Source organism: Nothoprocta perdicaria, unplaced genomic scaffold (genome assembly GCF_003342845.1).
Source record: "Nothoprocta perdicaria isolate Ctin4 unplaced genomic scaffold, notPer1 scaffold_1, whole genome shotgun sequence".
Lineage (NCBI taxonomy): Eukaryota > Metazoa > Chordata > Aves > Tinamiformes > Tinamidae > Nothoprocta > Nothoprocta perdicaria.
The window spans coordinates 4,781,632-4,796,120 of record NW_020454093.1 but is presented as its reverse complement, the minus strand read 5'-3'; the positions used below and the strand labels follow the sequence as shown (position 1 = coordinate 4,796,120).

The 14,489-nt window shown below is 40.6% G+C and overlaps 1 protein-coding gene across 2 annotated transcripts in view; it reads left to right on the top strand.

Annotated features, from left to right (window-relative positions):
• The window catches only part of LHFPL2 (LHFPL tetraspan subfamily member 2), a 106,486-nt gene that overhangs the window by 42,814 nt on the left and 49,183 nt on the right, over positions 1–14,489 (top strand). For both annotated transcript variants that reach the window (XM_026036632.1, XM_026036623.1), the window contains exon 2: positions 11,508–11,560. The gene's annotated coding sequence lies outside the window, so the exon portion shown is untranslated. The remainder of the gene's footprint in view (positions 1–11,507; positions 11,561–14,489) is intronic.

Genomic DNA, 14,489 nt, shown 5'->3' with positions numbered 1-14,489 from the left:
TGAACATTGGATTGGCTTCCAGTTGTATAAACTTCTATCTTCTGGAAAAATGCTGGGATTTTTTGTATTTAATTTAAATAATATTTATGTTTATATACCTGAGTTTTATGTTATGTGTGGCTGTTGGGTACATGGAGGACATTTCAAGTTTCAGAAAAGGAAGAGAAAGGATGGCATTTTGCACAAGCAAGCTGCATTATTCCTACACAAATGATTAATTTTAAAAGGCAAAATGGCAGCAGAAGTGTAAAATAATTCTCAAAGAGTCAAATTCAGAGTAATTAGTCTTGCTGATTTTTGTTATACTATTTGGTATAATAAAAGGAGAAATTTGGCAAATTTATCTGCATGTATGACAGAAGGTCTTCCTTGTACATTAAGTACCTGGCTTGTTGTTTAGGTATAAAAAGGGGAGGCTGCTCAGATTTGCACGTGAATGTCTTTTCAATCCAAATCTTCCTTTGATCTTCCCTTGTTATCCAGGGAAACTGTTGCGGAGTCAGATTCAGTTTCAAGCGACTTTCCTCTTGTAAAGTAAAAAAGAGTCTCAAGATGATTCTTCCTTCCCCTTGTGTTTTGATTTTCTGCTTAATTTGCTGTGTGTTGGTTGGTATTCATCTCAGCTGGTTTCATAGGAGGTGTTAAATAACTGCTGTGATGTTTTTCAAGGAGTTTTGAAGTGACTCTTAATTTGGATTTCTTTTCTGTCTCGCTACGATAAAGTCGATTCAGTGGTTGCATGTTATTAGCGTGCTTCCTTCCTCCCCTTCTATTGGAAACATGAGTGGATTAGTCTGGTCCAAAATTGCTGTATGGAATGCCTTTGCTCCAAGTCAAAAAGGTCAGTGCAAGACTGTGAATCATTTTATGAAAATACTGGATTGAGTTTCAGACTTCAAGTCCCTGCTGATGCATTAAATCCTTCATGGTATTGGCAGGGGAGCACCAGAGGACCTTTCTTTAGCTGGATAAATACAAGAAGTGTCAACTCCAGATGCTTTGAGAGAGACACTCCAGACAGACTTTTAGTACAATTACACAAGGACAAAGTGGAAGAGACCCATGGGACCCGTATGAGTATTGAATTTCGTTTAGCCTTTTGGTCACACTAGCGGAGAAAAAAAGCTATAGGAACCTTCAAAGGCCATATGTTCATATTCTTTTGTGTATAAACTTGTGGGGGTTATAGATTTTTATTTGTGTGTGTGCATGTGCACGTGCGTGCTGTGTTTTCTAGGAAATGGTTCTGGCCCAGCATGCGCCCACCAGCAGAATTAAAGGTAAATGTCTTCCAGTGCCCCTGGAAGACAAGTTGGGAAATCGGTGTGCAGGGAGAGCCCTGCTGCTCAAGGCACCGTGACGAGCGAGGGGACCAGTATGGGGACCTGCCCCTCAGTGCTGGCCTGCTGTCACATGGAAGAGTTTTATTTTTTCACTTTTTTTTTTTTTTTTTTTTTGCACAGATTTAATTAATGGTAGATGTGTCCAGTCTTCCTTTAAAGCAGGAAGCCTTAAATGATTCTTTACTATATTAAATCCTTTTAAATTGAAGAATAAAAGTCAAAGCTATTGATTGCGGTAAGCTGATGGATATGGTAGTCACGCTTGTGCAATTTGACTACATTTAACGTATAAATAAGGATAGTTGGGATATTTGAAGGCTTAGTCTAATACTATTGATTATCTTTTAATTGTTTCAGAACTTTAATACAGATTCATTAGGAGTGTTTTTTTCCAAAGCAAGATGTTGTCTAATTGCATCTTCTGCATTATTAATCTTTCCTTTATACCATCCTTTGAATTACATAATGAAGCTGAGCATATATAATAAGCAAAGCCAAGCAGGCCATTTGGTGCCTTCTAACTCAATGAAAGGGAAAAGGAGATGGACAGAGGGTAGAATCGGGACCCCCTTCGTTTATTATGTGAGGTAATTGCTTAAGTCTGGCGTTTGTGCTTTTAGGAAATCACCAAGTACTGGGAAGCTCACAACAAAGTTGTAGCAATTGGCAGTAGCAGCTGGTTTCTTTCTTGTCTTCATAGATAACAAAGTGTTACTTTAAGCTCAATGTTAAGGGTTTTTTTGAAAAGGAAAAAGGTCAAAATGTTTCTTTCCGTTACTCAGGGCCTCCCCGCGCTCCTGGGCCACTGTAGGTGAGGCTGCTCCCGCACGTGTTGGGTGCAGGTCTGAGATGTCTGCTCGGGCTGGAGGGCTGCGGATACCACCGGAGCGCAGGATTCACGGAGCTGCACGGTCGGGAGGGCAGGGCATCGTCAGCTGCTGCTTTTGTAGCCTCACTGCTCTGCGCTTGGGAGGGTTATTTAGTCCTCAGAGGAGAGATTTCTGTTTAATGGTGGATCTTTCGTCCCTTAATATGTCCAGCGGTTTCTTGAGCAAATGTGAAATTTCAACTTCATGACAAACTACAGCAAATTTCTTCATCGTAAGTGCTCCTGGCATGAGGAGGTGCTGTCCTGAGCCTGGTATGCCCCCGTGTCCTTTGATGCTCTCACTGCTTGGATCATGAACGAAGACAAGAGATTCGTGTTCTTCCCTTCTGTTCTTATCAGTATTTTATAGATATTTCAAGTAAATACGATCAGATCACTTAAGCATCCATCCATTCGTAACAGGGTGACTCTTGTACCTAATAGCATTGAAAGTTGTCACAACTGTGGAGGTCTATGGGGAAAGAAAAAGTGTTTTTTGTGTTGTAGATCTCTGGACTTTTGTCACTTTGCATATTTTTAAAAGTTACCTGACAGGCCATAAAATGGATTTTGGTTGTGTGGCTAACCTACTGGGGCACAAACCAAAGAGTTTTAGCAAGGAAACCTGAATTTTGCTTGTTTGGAGTTACAGTGGTTGGCTTCTCAAGCAAATATTAATGATTTCCATCTGATAAATTTTTTTTTAAATCTTAGTAAGGAAACAAAAATATTAAAGAAAAAGGCTTCTTGGATGCATGGTGTTTTGCTTTTGCACTTTAGGATACCATTGCAGATGCTTGTGATTATACTCTTTGCAAATAATTGTCCAAAAAATTCATCCATTTTCCAAGTCCTGCAGAACAACAGATGTGGAATTAAGTTTCAAACAATGTATTCTTAATCACTTACATGTGTACACAAAAAGAGCTGGAAGTCAGTGAGAACAGATTGGGCGCTTTTTCAGTGGAGCATAGTGGAGACTTTGCATTTTTCTTATGCTTCATTCTCTGAACAAGCCTTTGAAAAGTGCCAGTATTTGAGCAGGGGGAGGGTCTGTTTCTGTTCCATACATTTTGCTAGTTTTTAAAAGCTAAAACCTCTGGGAACCTCCTGAATTGAGCTGAGGAATATTACGTGTGTGTATGTGTGTCCTGTGTATATAAATATGAGAGCAATTGCGTGTGTGTGTGTGTGTGTGTGTGTATAGTTTGCTTTAATTGAAAAGTTGTCAGTGTTTTTAGGAATATTGAAGAGTAAAGTAACCCCATAGCATCTTTGCACTTTCAAAGGCGGTGATTTAAACCAGCCAGCTGTTCCCGTAAGAGATTTTGACTCAACGTTCACTTGCTGGAATACCATAAGAAAGCAATTACCTAAGAAAATTTATTCATGTTGCATTCTAAAACTCAACCCTCCTTGGAAAAAGGCCTTTGAAAATATAGCCCGTACAAATACGTCAGAAAAGTTGTGAGTATGGCAGAGGGAAAGTGGGTGCTTGGGGACTCTGGAACTTACAGCTTCAAACTGGGGCAGAAAGATGATTTTGAATCCGTTTCCTGAACAGTCAGTGAGACCTAAGGAATTATCTGATTCTTATTCTTGGGATGAATTTATTCATAAATGATCTTAAACAGCTCATAGAATCTGGGCTGTTTGTCACTTTTCCCAGAGTGATTGCCATCTCTCCTGTATGTATTGGTCATGAAGGATAGTGACTGTTGATAGGAATCTACATTTTCAGTTGACGCAGAATTAGATCTGCTATTGAAACATGTAGCTTATACTTAAAAGATCATTTGAAAATACTTGATTAAGTGTAACCTGGAAATAATTTGCCTTTAGCCTGAGGGGGGCGGGAGGGAACACAAATTTGTTGCTGCTTAATCGATTTTCTTTTTGTCAAAATTTAAACATATATATATATACATACATATATATGTATATACACACACTCTGTTTCAGGTCAGTTGTGAAATCTAGAAGCCCCCTTGGAAGTTTTGAAGGTTAGCATTATCATAGTGTGTTGAAGGATTCAGAGAGCTCTGAGTTCAGCTGCAGATTGTTTTTCTTTGGAAAACACTTGAGTTGACCCAGAGACCTGAAGTGGGGCTTGAGAAGACCGGTGGTGCTGCTGCTTTCCAGCCTCCCAAGGTGCAGGCATGGCTGGAGCATTCACACCCTCCGTGGCACTGCCCGCCTGGCCGCCCCTTAGCCGTTCCCCTGGCATGGGAATTATTGCAGGGATTCTGCTAGCAAGGAAGTGGCCCGTGTCTGCTAAAATGTTCATTGCTAATGAAATAGCACCAAGCAACGATCTGAGAGATTTGGAGAACAAAAAGGACCCTCAGAAGTGGTTGCAATGTGTTCAAAAGGAACATTTTGGAAAAGAAACAGTTTTCTGCTAGGGTTGCGTTCTTATGGGGTCTTTTATAGGGATTCTCTAAGGCTGGTGCTCTGTGGAGGGAGTGTTTTTCCATTTGTCTTTGTCTGTAGGGAGGTCTGTTTGACCTTCCTTTTTAATGTTTTGTTTCAAAATAATTTTTTGCGTGGATATTTGTTTATACAGTTCACAAAAAAGAAAAGCTAACAATATTCAGAATAAGCAGCTTCATTCCACCATGTCTTGCTCTTTAGACACTGTCTAGAATGCTATAAGTAGATATTTCATGTTCTTTAAAAATGCTTTTATGAATGTAGTTGATGTAGATACTTTGTGCATGGTTGAGATTTTTAATAAATGCATTTGCCTGGTGCTTTTAATTAGCAAAATCATGGGACACATCTAGTAGTTCTGTGGCCTGATGACTTTCTTAATGCTCAGATGAGAAATTTTTGCATTTTTTGATCCTTAATGCTTTGGTACGATTTTAAATGGCCTTACAACATTGTATCTTCTTTGTAACAGTGGGGTTCTGGGTGGCTTTACGAGAGTAAATACATCCTTTGAGAGGATATCCATATTAAAGGTATATATAAATGCAAAGAACTGTGGATAAGAAAAGCTGTGCTAGTGAGTTTGTTCCCTTGGTCCTCAGGTTATATGTGATTCCTTTCCTGGAACTGCCTTAATCTCTGATTTAAAACTAGCTAGATTTCCTGCCTAATTTTTCTTGTTCAAAAGCTGCTGCAGAATCTTGGTGTTTCAGAACATTTAGAAAATGGTCTTTTCATCTGAAACTTATTCACAGTCAGTTTACATCTATTTGTTCTTGTGCCAATGTTGGCTTTTAAGTAGCTGCTCTTTCTCTTTTCTGTTTCTTCATCAACAGCAACTGTAGGAAACAGATTCACAGAATTCACAGATTCACAGAATATTTAAGGATGGAAGGGACCTCTACAGATCATCTAGTCCAACCTTCCTGCTCAAGCAGGCACACCTAGAGCATGTGGCACAGGGTGGCATCCAGGCGGGTTTTGAAGACCTCCAGAGTAGGAGACTCCACAGCCTCCCTGGGCAGCCTGTTCCACTGCTCTGTCACCCTAACAGTAAAGAAGTTGCTCCTCACCTGGAGACGGAACTTCTTGTGCTTCAGTTTGTGGCCATTACCCCTCGTCCTATCGCTGGCCACCAGTGAGAACAGCCTGTCCCCTTCCTCCCTGCATTCTCCCTTCCTGAACTTATACATCTTAATCATATCCCCTCTGAGCCGTCTCTTCTCCAGAGAAAACAGGCCCAGCTCACTGAGCCTCTCTTCATACGAGAGATGTTCCATTCCCTTAATCATCCTGGTTGCCCTTCTCTGGACCCTCTCCAGAAGCTCCACGTCCTTCCTATACTGGGGTGCCTGAACACAGTACTCCAGGTAAACAACTGTATCCCCTTTGTATCGGCATCATTTTGATGGCTAAAGAAGCCAAAATCTCTTCTGTTTGTCAGCCCTCCTTTCCCTTCCTCAGGCTCACTGGTCCTTCTCTGTCTATTATCCAACTTCAATCTCCTCCACACCTGGTCTGAATAACAATTCAGTGTTCTATGTTGGATTTCACAAGAGCCTTTAAGCAACTGATTAATGCTTCCCCTTGGGCTGGTGATAACTCTTTTGGTATATTCTAAAATTACACTGGCAATCTTCACCACCCTGGCTTCAGGATGTGAAGATCAGTTATGAGATGTTCCTGAAGGTTATAGGTGATAAGGGGGTTCATTCTGCAGGGGGCTGAATTGTCGGTATAATTTAAAAATGTGTCAATCAGGTGGAGAATATGACCTGAATTGTAAGTAACACTTTTTTAATTTGTTGTTTTCCTCAAAACCTCTTCTACTAAAAAAATTATTCATTGAGAGAGTGCCATGGGCTTTTTATAATTTATAATAGACAGCAAATACAAATTAAATGAGCTGATTCATATCTCAGTCACTCCGCTGGAAAATGGGAGGAAAATAAAGAATCTTCACTTATTCCCATGGATATTGATAAAAGTGAAGGGAGAAGACATGAAAGATCTTGTGATTTTGCACATTCAATACCTACCTACCTTTGGGAGTGCAAAGATCAATCAGTGAAAGAAAACATGCAAGCTAGGAAGGCCAGGCATCCATATTCAAGGAAAACATCTGCATATGATTTATATGCAGTTATTTGTAATTAGAATCAGAGTAATACAAGTTAGTGGGGACCACTGTAAATTATCTGGCACTATTGCCCTGCTCGGAGCAGGGTCAGCTTGGATCCACTTGCTCCAGGCCAAGTCCAGATGAGTTAGGAATATTTTCTGGGATGAAGGCTGCTGATCAACCTGCAAACTTTAGAAGTTCCTGTGCTCTGTCAGCTTAACCCCAGCTGGGAAGGAGGGTAAAAAGGGTAAATACAGCCCTCTATGCCCTGTATAAATGGAGTCCTTGGGAGAGTACTCTGCAGGCCTGTGATTTGTGTCCAAAACTGGCCTGTGATCCAGTTCAGCCTTTCAGGTGCCTTTGTACAGGAAATAGCAAAGGCAACAATCGATGGCTTTGTAAAAAGAAAGAAATAATTTATAACCTTGTAAAAGAAGAGAAAACCAGGTCTTTTTTTCCCCATCTCTCTCTGAAGCTGGGACTTTTAGATGCAGTTTTCCTATACGTGTGCATGTGGGCACATTGAGATTTTTTTCACAGTACAGCATCTTCTTTTAGGCAGTAAAAATAACAGTGGAAATCTAGGGAAATAAAATGTTAGCAGTAGGAGCTCACAACTTGTATACAAGTTACTGGTTGTACAGAACTTAACCAGATGAAGTACAGATGTGCTTTAAAGCAACCTCTTACAAAGTGTGCTATGACAGCCGAATATTATCAGCTTTAGGAAAAGCTAATGACAAAGAACTAATAAACCTCAAAGGTACTACTCATTGTATGGTTGGGATAGACTGGTTTTCTGAGAAGAAGGTAGTCCACAGCAGTGTTTAAATAAAGTGGCTCCAGAGTAAGAGGAAAAATTAAAAAGGCAAAGTTTCTCTGTGGTGAATAAAACCACAGTTAATGTATTCTTAGTTGCTGCTGAATTCCCAGGGTCCCTGGGTCTAGCTATTGCTTCCATCTGCAAATAGAGTATAGTTTTTAACTCTTACAGAACAGCAGGTCCCTCATTTCCCCTTCCTGGTGTCAGCATCAAAGGGTTATCTCTTCTTTGGCTTGTGTCCTTCAGTTAGAAGGGCTGTCTGGATGAACTCAGGTGGCTCAGGGCTTTTGCAGAGGGCTTGGAAACTACAAGTTGTTCTACAGAGCTGCACAGATAACACTTAAGTGAGGCTTTTTGTTTTCACGACAAGATTTACATATACACTCAAGGAAGGCACATTGAAATACCTTCAAGGTAATTTTGAGGCAGCCTGTTCACCTTCTTCCAGCAGGGCACTTTTTTTGTAAACTTGCTGTTTTTTGTGCCATAATGTCTTGTAACCTGGGGCCCATTATTTGGACGCTGCGCGCACCCTTCCAAAGCCGTTAGTTTTAAGCCACTTGGCGTTTAGAGGAAGGCTGGCCCCAGCCTGCCAAGCGATTCCAACCGCTTATGGAAGCACCAGCTCCTGCTGAGTGTTTCACGAGCAACGGAAACCTGCCCGCCTGGCCCCCGCACCCGCCAGCGCGTCCCCCCTTCCACCCGCGCCCTGCTGAAGGCCCCGGGCCCGCGAGGCGACGCAGGGCTGTGGCGGCGGCGCGGGGCCGCTCGCGACGGGGAGAGCGGGTCTGTGGGCAGCTCAGGTGCTGCATGAGGGCTCGGGGTCCTTCCTCATGGGGGTCACCCCCTTGGCAAAGCACCGGCCCTGCTGCTCCCGGCCGCAGCGCCGGCCTCCATGGAGCGAGGCCGGAGGCGCCGCAAGGGCGGGTGCCCTGTGTGCTGCCCCGTGCCCCTCCGTGAGATGGGCGCACGGGGGAAGACACAGCCAGGGTATCTCCTACCTTAGTGTTGCCTTATGTGCTGAAGAGAGGCAGTGATTTGATTCACCGGTCGTTCAGGTGCCTGTTGCATTAGGTAAGAGGCTAGGGGATCTTTCTCATTCATAGTGTGGGTCTGCTAATGCCTCCGTATTTATTCTGTTTAGTTTTGTGGGAATTGCTAGGATTATAAAAATGTAATATTTGGTTTAAACATTTTAATGATGTGTAAAACTAGGCTGCACCACTTTCTCAGGCAAGGTGGTGTGGTGGGAAAATGGGAATTAAGGATGTGGATCAGCAGTGTATTAGAAGTACATCTGGCTTTTATTAGGTGTAAACCTCAGATCAGGTGCATTTGGGTGAAATATTTTCAGTAGTGTAAAAAGTGAGAACCTTTTTCTTTTCGCCTTAAAACAGTTTGCAAGTTATCATGTTCCTCTACATGGTCTGCCAATCTGAATTTGCACAATTGCAAAGATAGATAGGCAGCAAAAAATACCTAATTTTTGCAGAAGGTTGCAAAGATATGTAGCTGCACAGATAGACAGGAAGCATGACCTTCTAGATGGAGTCAAGGAGATAGGAAGTAATGACAAACACTAAACCTTCCTGTTTGTTTGTTTGTTTTTTCTCATCAGCTTGTGAGAATAATCAGCTTGAGGGGAAAAAAATATATAAATCTATTGTTTGTCTTGAGCTGTTAGTGTTTTTTTGTGTTGTTTAGCATTGAAATTATTTTTGTATTTTTTTTTAACCTGCTGGTGTATATTCCTTGAGAAAATATTTTCCCCTTCTTGTTTTGAAGTTATTTCTGAAGCTAGCCTTAATGACGCCTATTAAATAATGTGTGCTTTTTTTTAATTTTATGCTGTTCTGCATTGATAGCAAAAGACAAAGAACCTATTGAGTGAATTATTTCTATTCATAGTGACATAATTGGTCATACAAACTTTCCTGAAGTAAGTAAATATTTCTTTGATTTGGATACTTCATGTTGCATAATACATGGAAGTATTGCACAGTAGTATATCTGAAGAAAAAAGCTACTTGAAAGAGATCGTTTTAGATACAGAGGATATATCTGTATTCTCTTTTTTTTTATTTTTGCTTAGGAGCCTAAGTATACGTGATTCCTGCAGGGTAAAAAGTCAGTGTATGTTACCAAAATGTCTGTGTTGTGTTAATAATGTCTTGCTTATTTGCCTATCCTTTTGACTCTAAATAAAGATAGGAAATCTACAAATCTGCCTAATACAGAATATAGAAGACTCCCCTGAAGTACACTTCCACTTCTTGCAAATGAGGAAGTATCTAAAAATTAGGAATGTCATGTTTCCTTTGGAGGAAGAGAGAGAGAAGGAAGACCGCAGCAAAACTTTTTTTTTTTATTTATTTTTTTTTTATTTTTTTTTTTTTATTCTTGTAGAAATCAATATGAGCTCTTGGGAAATTTGTAAGAAAAACCTCTTGAGAGAAGAGTGGCTGTACTTTCTTTTTCTTTCTCCTCCCCTCTCTATTCTGATGTACTTGGGCGTATTTTGGTTTACTTTAAGCCACCTGGGATCCAGAGGAAAGTGTGCTGCCTGTGTGGCTGTGGGGGTAGTGGAAGAGAAGTGAGGGTTTCTTGTTAGTTTGGTCACAAATGAATTGGACACAAAAGCTGTCTTCGGTTTTAATGTAGTGCTTGCTCTCCTCCTTTTCTTGGGTGAGGAAAGTTGTGGCTGTGCTTTGGCAGGTGCACACAAGTATGCCAAAAGCTCCTTTTGTCTTTACAGGCTGATCCTCTTACCCTATTCTATTTTCCTTAAGGACTCCAGGCAAGAAAATTTCTCTAAAAAGCGCCACTGTATCCTACCTGCGCACACAGCCCAATTGATCTTGTACTTAGGTGCTTGAGCAGGTCAGCGTTTAGAAAAAATGATTCGACCTTTTCTGTTTATAACTTGTAGTTATTGTCTACTGCTGTGAGCTTTGCTGTGTTTGCATTGTCCTCTGTATTAGCTGCTTTAGAAGGGGAAGGGAGCCGTTGAATCAAAGCTCCTTGATCCAGTCCCCTGGATTTTTCTAGTGGAATAGGCTACGTGCCTGGAATTCAAAGGCAGTTCGAGGACTTGCTTGACTTTCCAGCACCTCAGTATGTTTTCCTCTCTCCATTCTCAGCCATGCTTTGATAAGAATATAGAGCAAATTTTCCCTTGGGAAACAATCTTCTCAGAGATCAGTTTATACCTTATCATTAGGTCTTCATAGAATTTTAGAATCTTTAAGGTTGGAAGGGACCTCCAGAGGTCATCTAGTCCAACCCCCCTGCCCAGGCAGGGTCACCCAGAGCACGGGGCACAGGGCTGCGTCCGAGCAGGTTTTAAGATCTCCGAAGAAGGAGACTCCACAGCCTCTCTGGGCAGCCTGTTCCAAGGCTCTCACTACCTTGCTGGATCATTTATGTAAAGGGAGGTTCTCTACATGGATCTAAGGGTCAAGTTTTTGTTATTGTAGAAAAACCTGCAGTTTTATTCCACCGAAGTTAGAAATACTTTATAATTTGGAAAGAAATGTACAAAACACTTTAAATATGGTTTCACATTTTGAAATGTATGTGTAATAGAATAAGAGGAAATATTATTTTTCTGTTAGTATTACTGTTTTATTAGTAATGGAATAGAGAAGAAAAATGCAATTTTGAGTGTGCTTAGTGGTTAATGCACTACTCTTTCACACATGCTTATTTTTCTTAATTCCTTGGTGATTTGGAGCAATGTCCAGAATGTTGAATTTCTAACAAAGCAGAAGTATCGTGATGGTGAAATGTTACCCATGTGCATATAACCTTTTAAAAGCAGAGTTCTAGTATTCCAGCCTCTGATACTTATCATAAATAGTGTTTTAATGGTTTTGGCTCGGTACATTTCTTACATTTTGCGTTACTTGTTTTTTCTAGGTATTGCCAGACTTCTGAAGCGGCTGACCCAAGTGACTGATCTTGGAACACAGGTGTGTAAAACAAATCCAGAATATTTTAGCTGATGTTTCTGCATGCTATTCGACTCTCAAGGTTGACTGCTGTATGAGATGTGGAAGATCTATGATTCTATGGAAACTTCAAGTGAGCTGATAAATAACTGAAAGCTGATTTTTTTTCTTTCTTTAAACTCTCAAGCTTATTTGTATAGTTCTTAGTTCTCGCTGCAAATCGTGGGGTCCTTTGGAAAGACTGATCATTTTGTTGATCTCATAAGCCCTACTCACTGCTGTTCCTTTGCATCCTACATGCTAATTACATGCCACTGTGACTAGAGAAGTGTGCAGGGAAAGGGTAAGAAAGAGCTTTGAAGATGTTAAATACTTTTTCAAGTGAATTTTCTGTAACTGTATGGTTTCTAATATTTACATTAGTTCAGGTAGTACTCTAGAACAAATTTTAGAGGTTCTAGAGAACTTTGATTGTATTCAGTTATCTAGAATATTTTTGGTCATGAGGACAGATCCAGGCCTATCCAAACAACATTCAGGTTTCCATGGAAAAATCCATGTTTTACTCTTGCCTGAAGTAATGGGCTTGCGAGAAGGCATGTTTAAACTTCAGGATCATGAAGAATGGAAGAAAGAATTCAAACCACACTATCTCATCAGCTAGTATCATTCTCACTTCAATACCTGTGTGTATGGGTCTGTGTGGCTGCTTTGCCTTTGTGATAGACACACTTCTTCATGCTCTGTGCAAGTATTCACACCTCACAAGTGCCCCACCACGTCAAAATCGATGTGTCAGTCCAGAATGTTTGTTAAAGAAAAGTTCATTCACTCTCCTGTATTGCATATGTGGTCCCACAAAAAGCTCTGTCAATGAGAAAGAGCTTTTGCAAGTTTATGGGTGGGAATCCTGGCCTGTGCCTCTTTATGCACAGACCCTAATGATAAATGGCGAGGTGACCATAGGCCTGCTATTCAAAAGTCACCTGTCCTAACATTCTGCAAATAAAAGCTATCCTTCTGTCATGTTAAACATAGTTATATTTTGGGGGAAATTTAAAATACAGTTTTAAAAATAATTCCAAGAAACTTGCTTATGACAGCTTGCTTGTTCATGAATCGTATGTAAAAGTAATCTTATAAACAACTTGCTACCTCATATGAAGCAACTTCTAATATTTTACTGACGTTTAATTGCATGATTTCACACTGAAAGCATTTCCTCCATTACAGAGTACTGATAGTTGTTATTTTATGGTTAATATGGTGATCCTTCTGGTGGGATGCTCTGACGTGGGCTTCTGATTCATGAAAGAATTTGAGGATATGCTTGAGGGCTGCTGAAATACAGCTACCAGGCTGTTTGTTTAGAAACTAAGGAAGTGCTTAGGAGTTTTGTTGGACGAGGAAAAGTTGAAGCACCACCTCTTGTTAAATTAGAGCCTTGCTCATGTTATGTGTCACCAAGATGCCATAGAGCACTTGCACAGCTCTTGTTAGGAGTGAAAGCTGAACTCTGGCCATGATGTATCACAGGCAAATTGTGCAGCTTTATGCAGCAACGAATATAAGGATCTATTCATTTAATGCTCTTTTAGGAGCTGTTAGTTGAGAATTAGAAAGTTTTAAATAACTTAAACTTCCTTCTGGGATACTGTTATGGATTAAGCATGAGTTATTTTACAGTAATATGCTTGTGACCGGTGGAGATGGGAGCCCTGTAATGCTTAGCAACAGAACAAAAATACTAGCATATACATAAAGAACATAAAGCTAACCTAAAGGCTAAATAAATTTGAGTGACTGTCAATAGATTGCACAGCTATGGTTAGCCCCATGTAGATCTAACATGCTAAAAGAAATCTGAAATTGTGATTTTTTTCGTAAGTAAATATGTAAATAGCACAGTTTCCACATCTGTTGCTGAGCCTAGCTGTCTGAATTTTCTTCATAGGCACTGTGGAAGTTGTCTTGAGGACGCTTTTATAGAGGAAAACACTTAGATTTTTTTTCACTTCAGTTGCAGTTCTTTTAAACTCTGAAAAAAATTGTACTGGAAGGAAGAAATAGGAGAGCTGAAAAATTATAGGACAAAATTACTTTTTGATGAGCTTTGAATTAAATCTTTTGTATTTTGCTTACTCTCTCATCTCCTTTTCTCCCTAAGGTTTCTATTTAATTGTAGTAGCATTCATATACTTGTGATCAAATAGCATTCACCTACTTGTACATGTGTTGTGTTGCAGTGTAAGGAAGATATAGACTACTATGCCCATTTTTATAGGCTTACATACATTTGGTTTGGAAGAGATTGGCCTAAGCTGAGTCAAATCAATGAGCTCAAACTGACATAATGTTGTTCTTTTGATATGCTGCTGTTAACTGTGACTTTTGGAACAAGTATCCTGCTTCTCTGGGAATAATTTCAGCCGTGAGTTATAAGATCAGTAACTTTCATCCAGGAAAAAAAAATCAGTTGGAAATAAATTAATGCAATGGGAATATTATGGGAAATCTCTCCTGTACAGTGACAGAAAGGTACCTCAGGACTTTTGTTCCCTTTTGGCAAAGCTGGATGGAAATTCTTCTCCTGATACTTTATAGCGGTGGTGACAGACCGTGCTATTTGGGAGTAACTGAGCTAATGACAAACACATGCGTGAAAGACCAACCCTGCTGAGCTGCATGCAGCAGTAACTGTGCAAGGAGATCCTGCCCAGCCAGGCTGGAGGTTCTTCAGGTGCAAACGCTCCTTCTCCTGCTTATGGGATCAGTTGGGGTTAGAGGATAAGGGTTGTTCTTCTGCCCTTGGAAATGACCGGGCGTCTTTGTGTGTGTCCTGACACCAGCAGAGCCAGGGCAGCCCTGGCCTACTCGGGGTGCCCCAGCTGCTGCCTTAGCCCTCTGTTGAACCCTATAATCTGCTTCTGGGCCTCATGGCAGTGTTTGC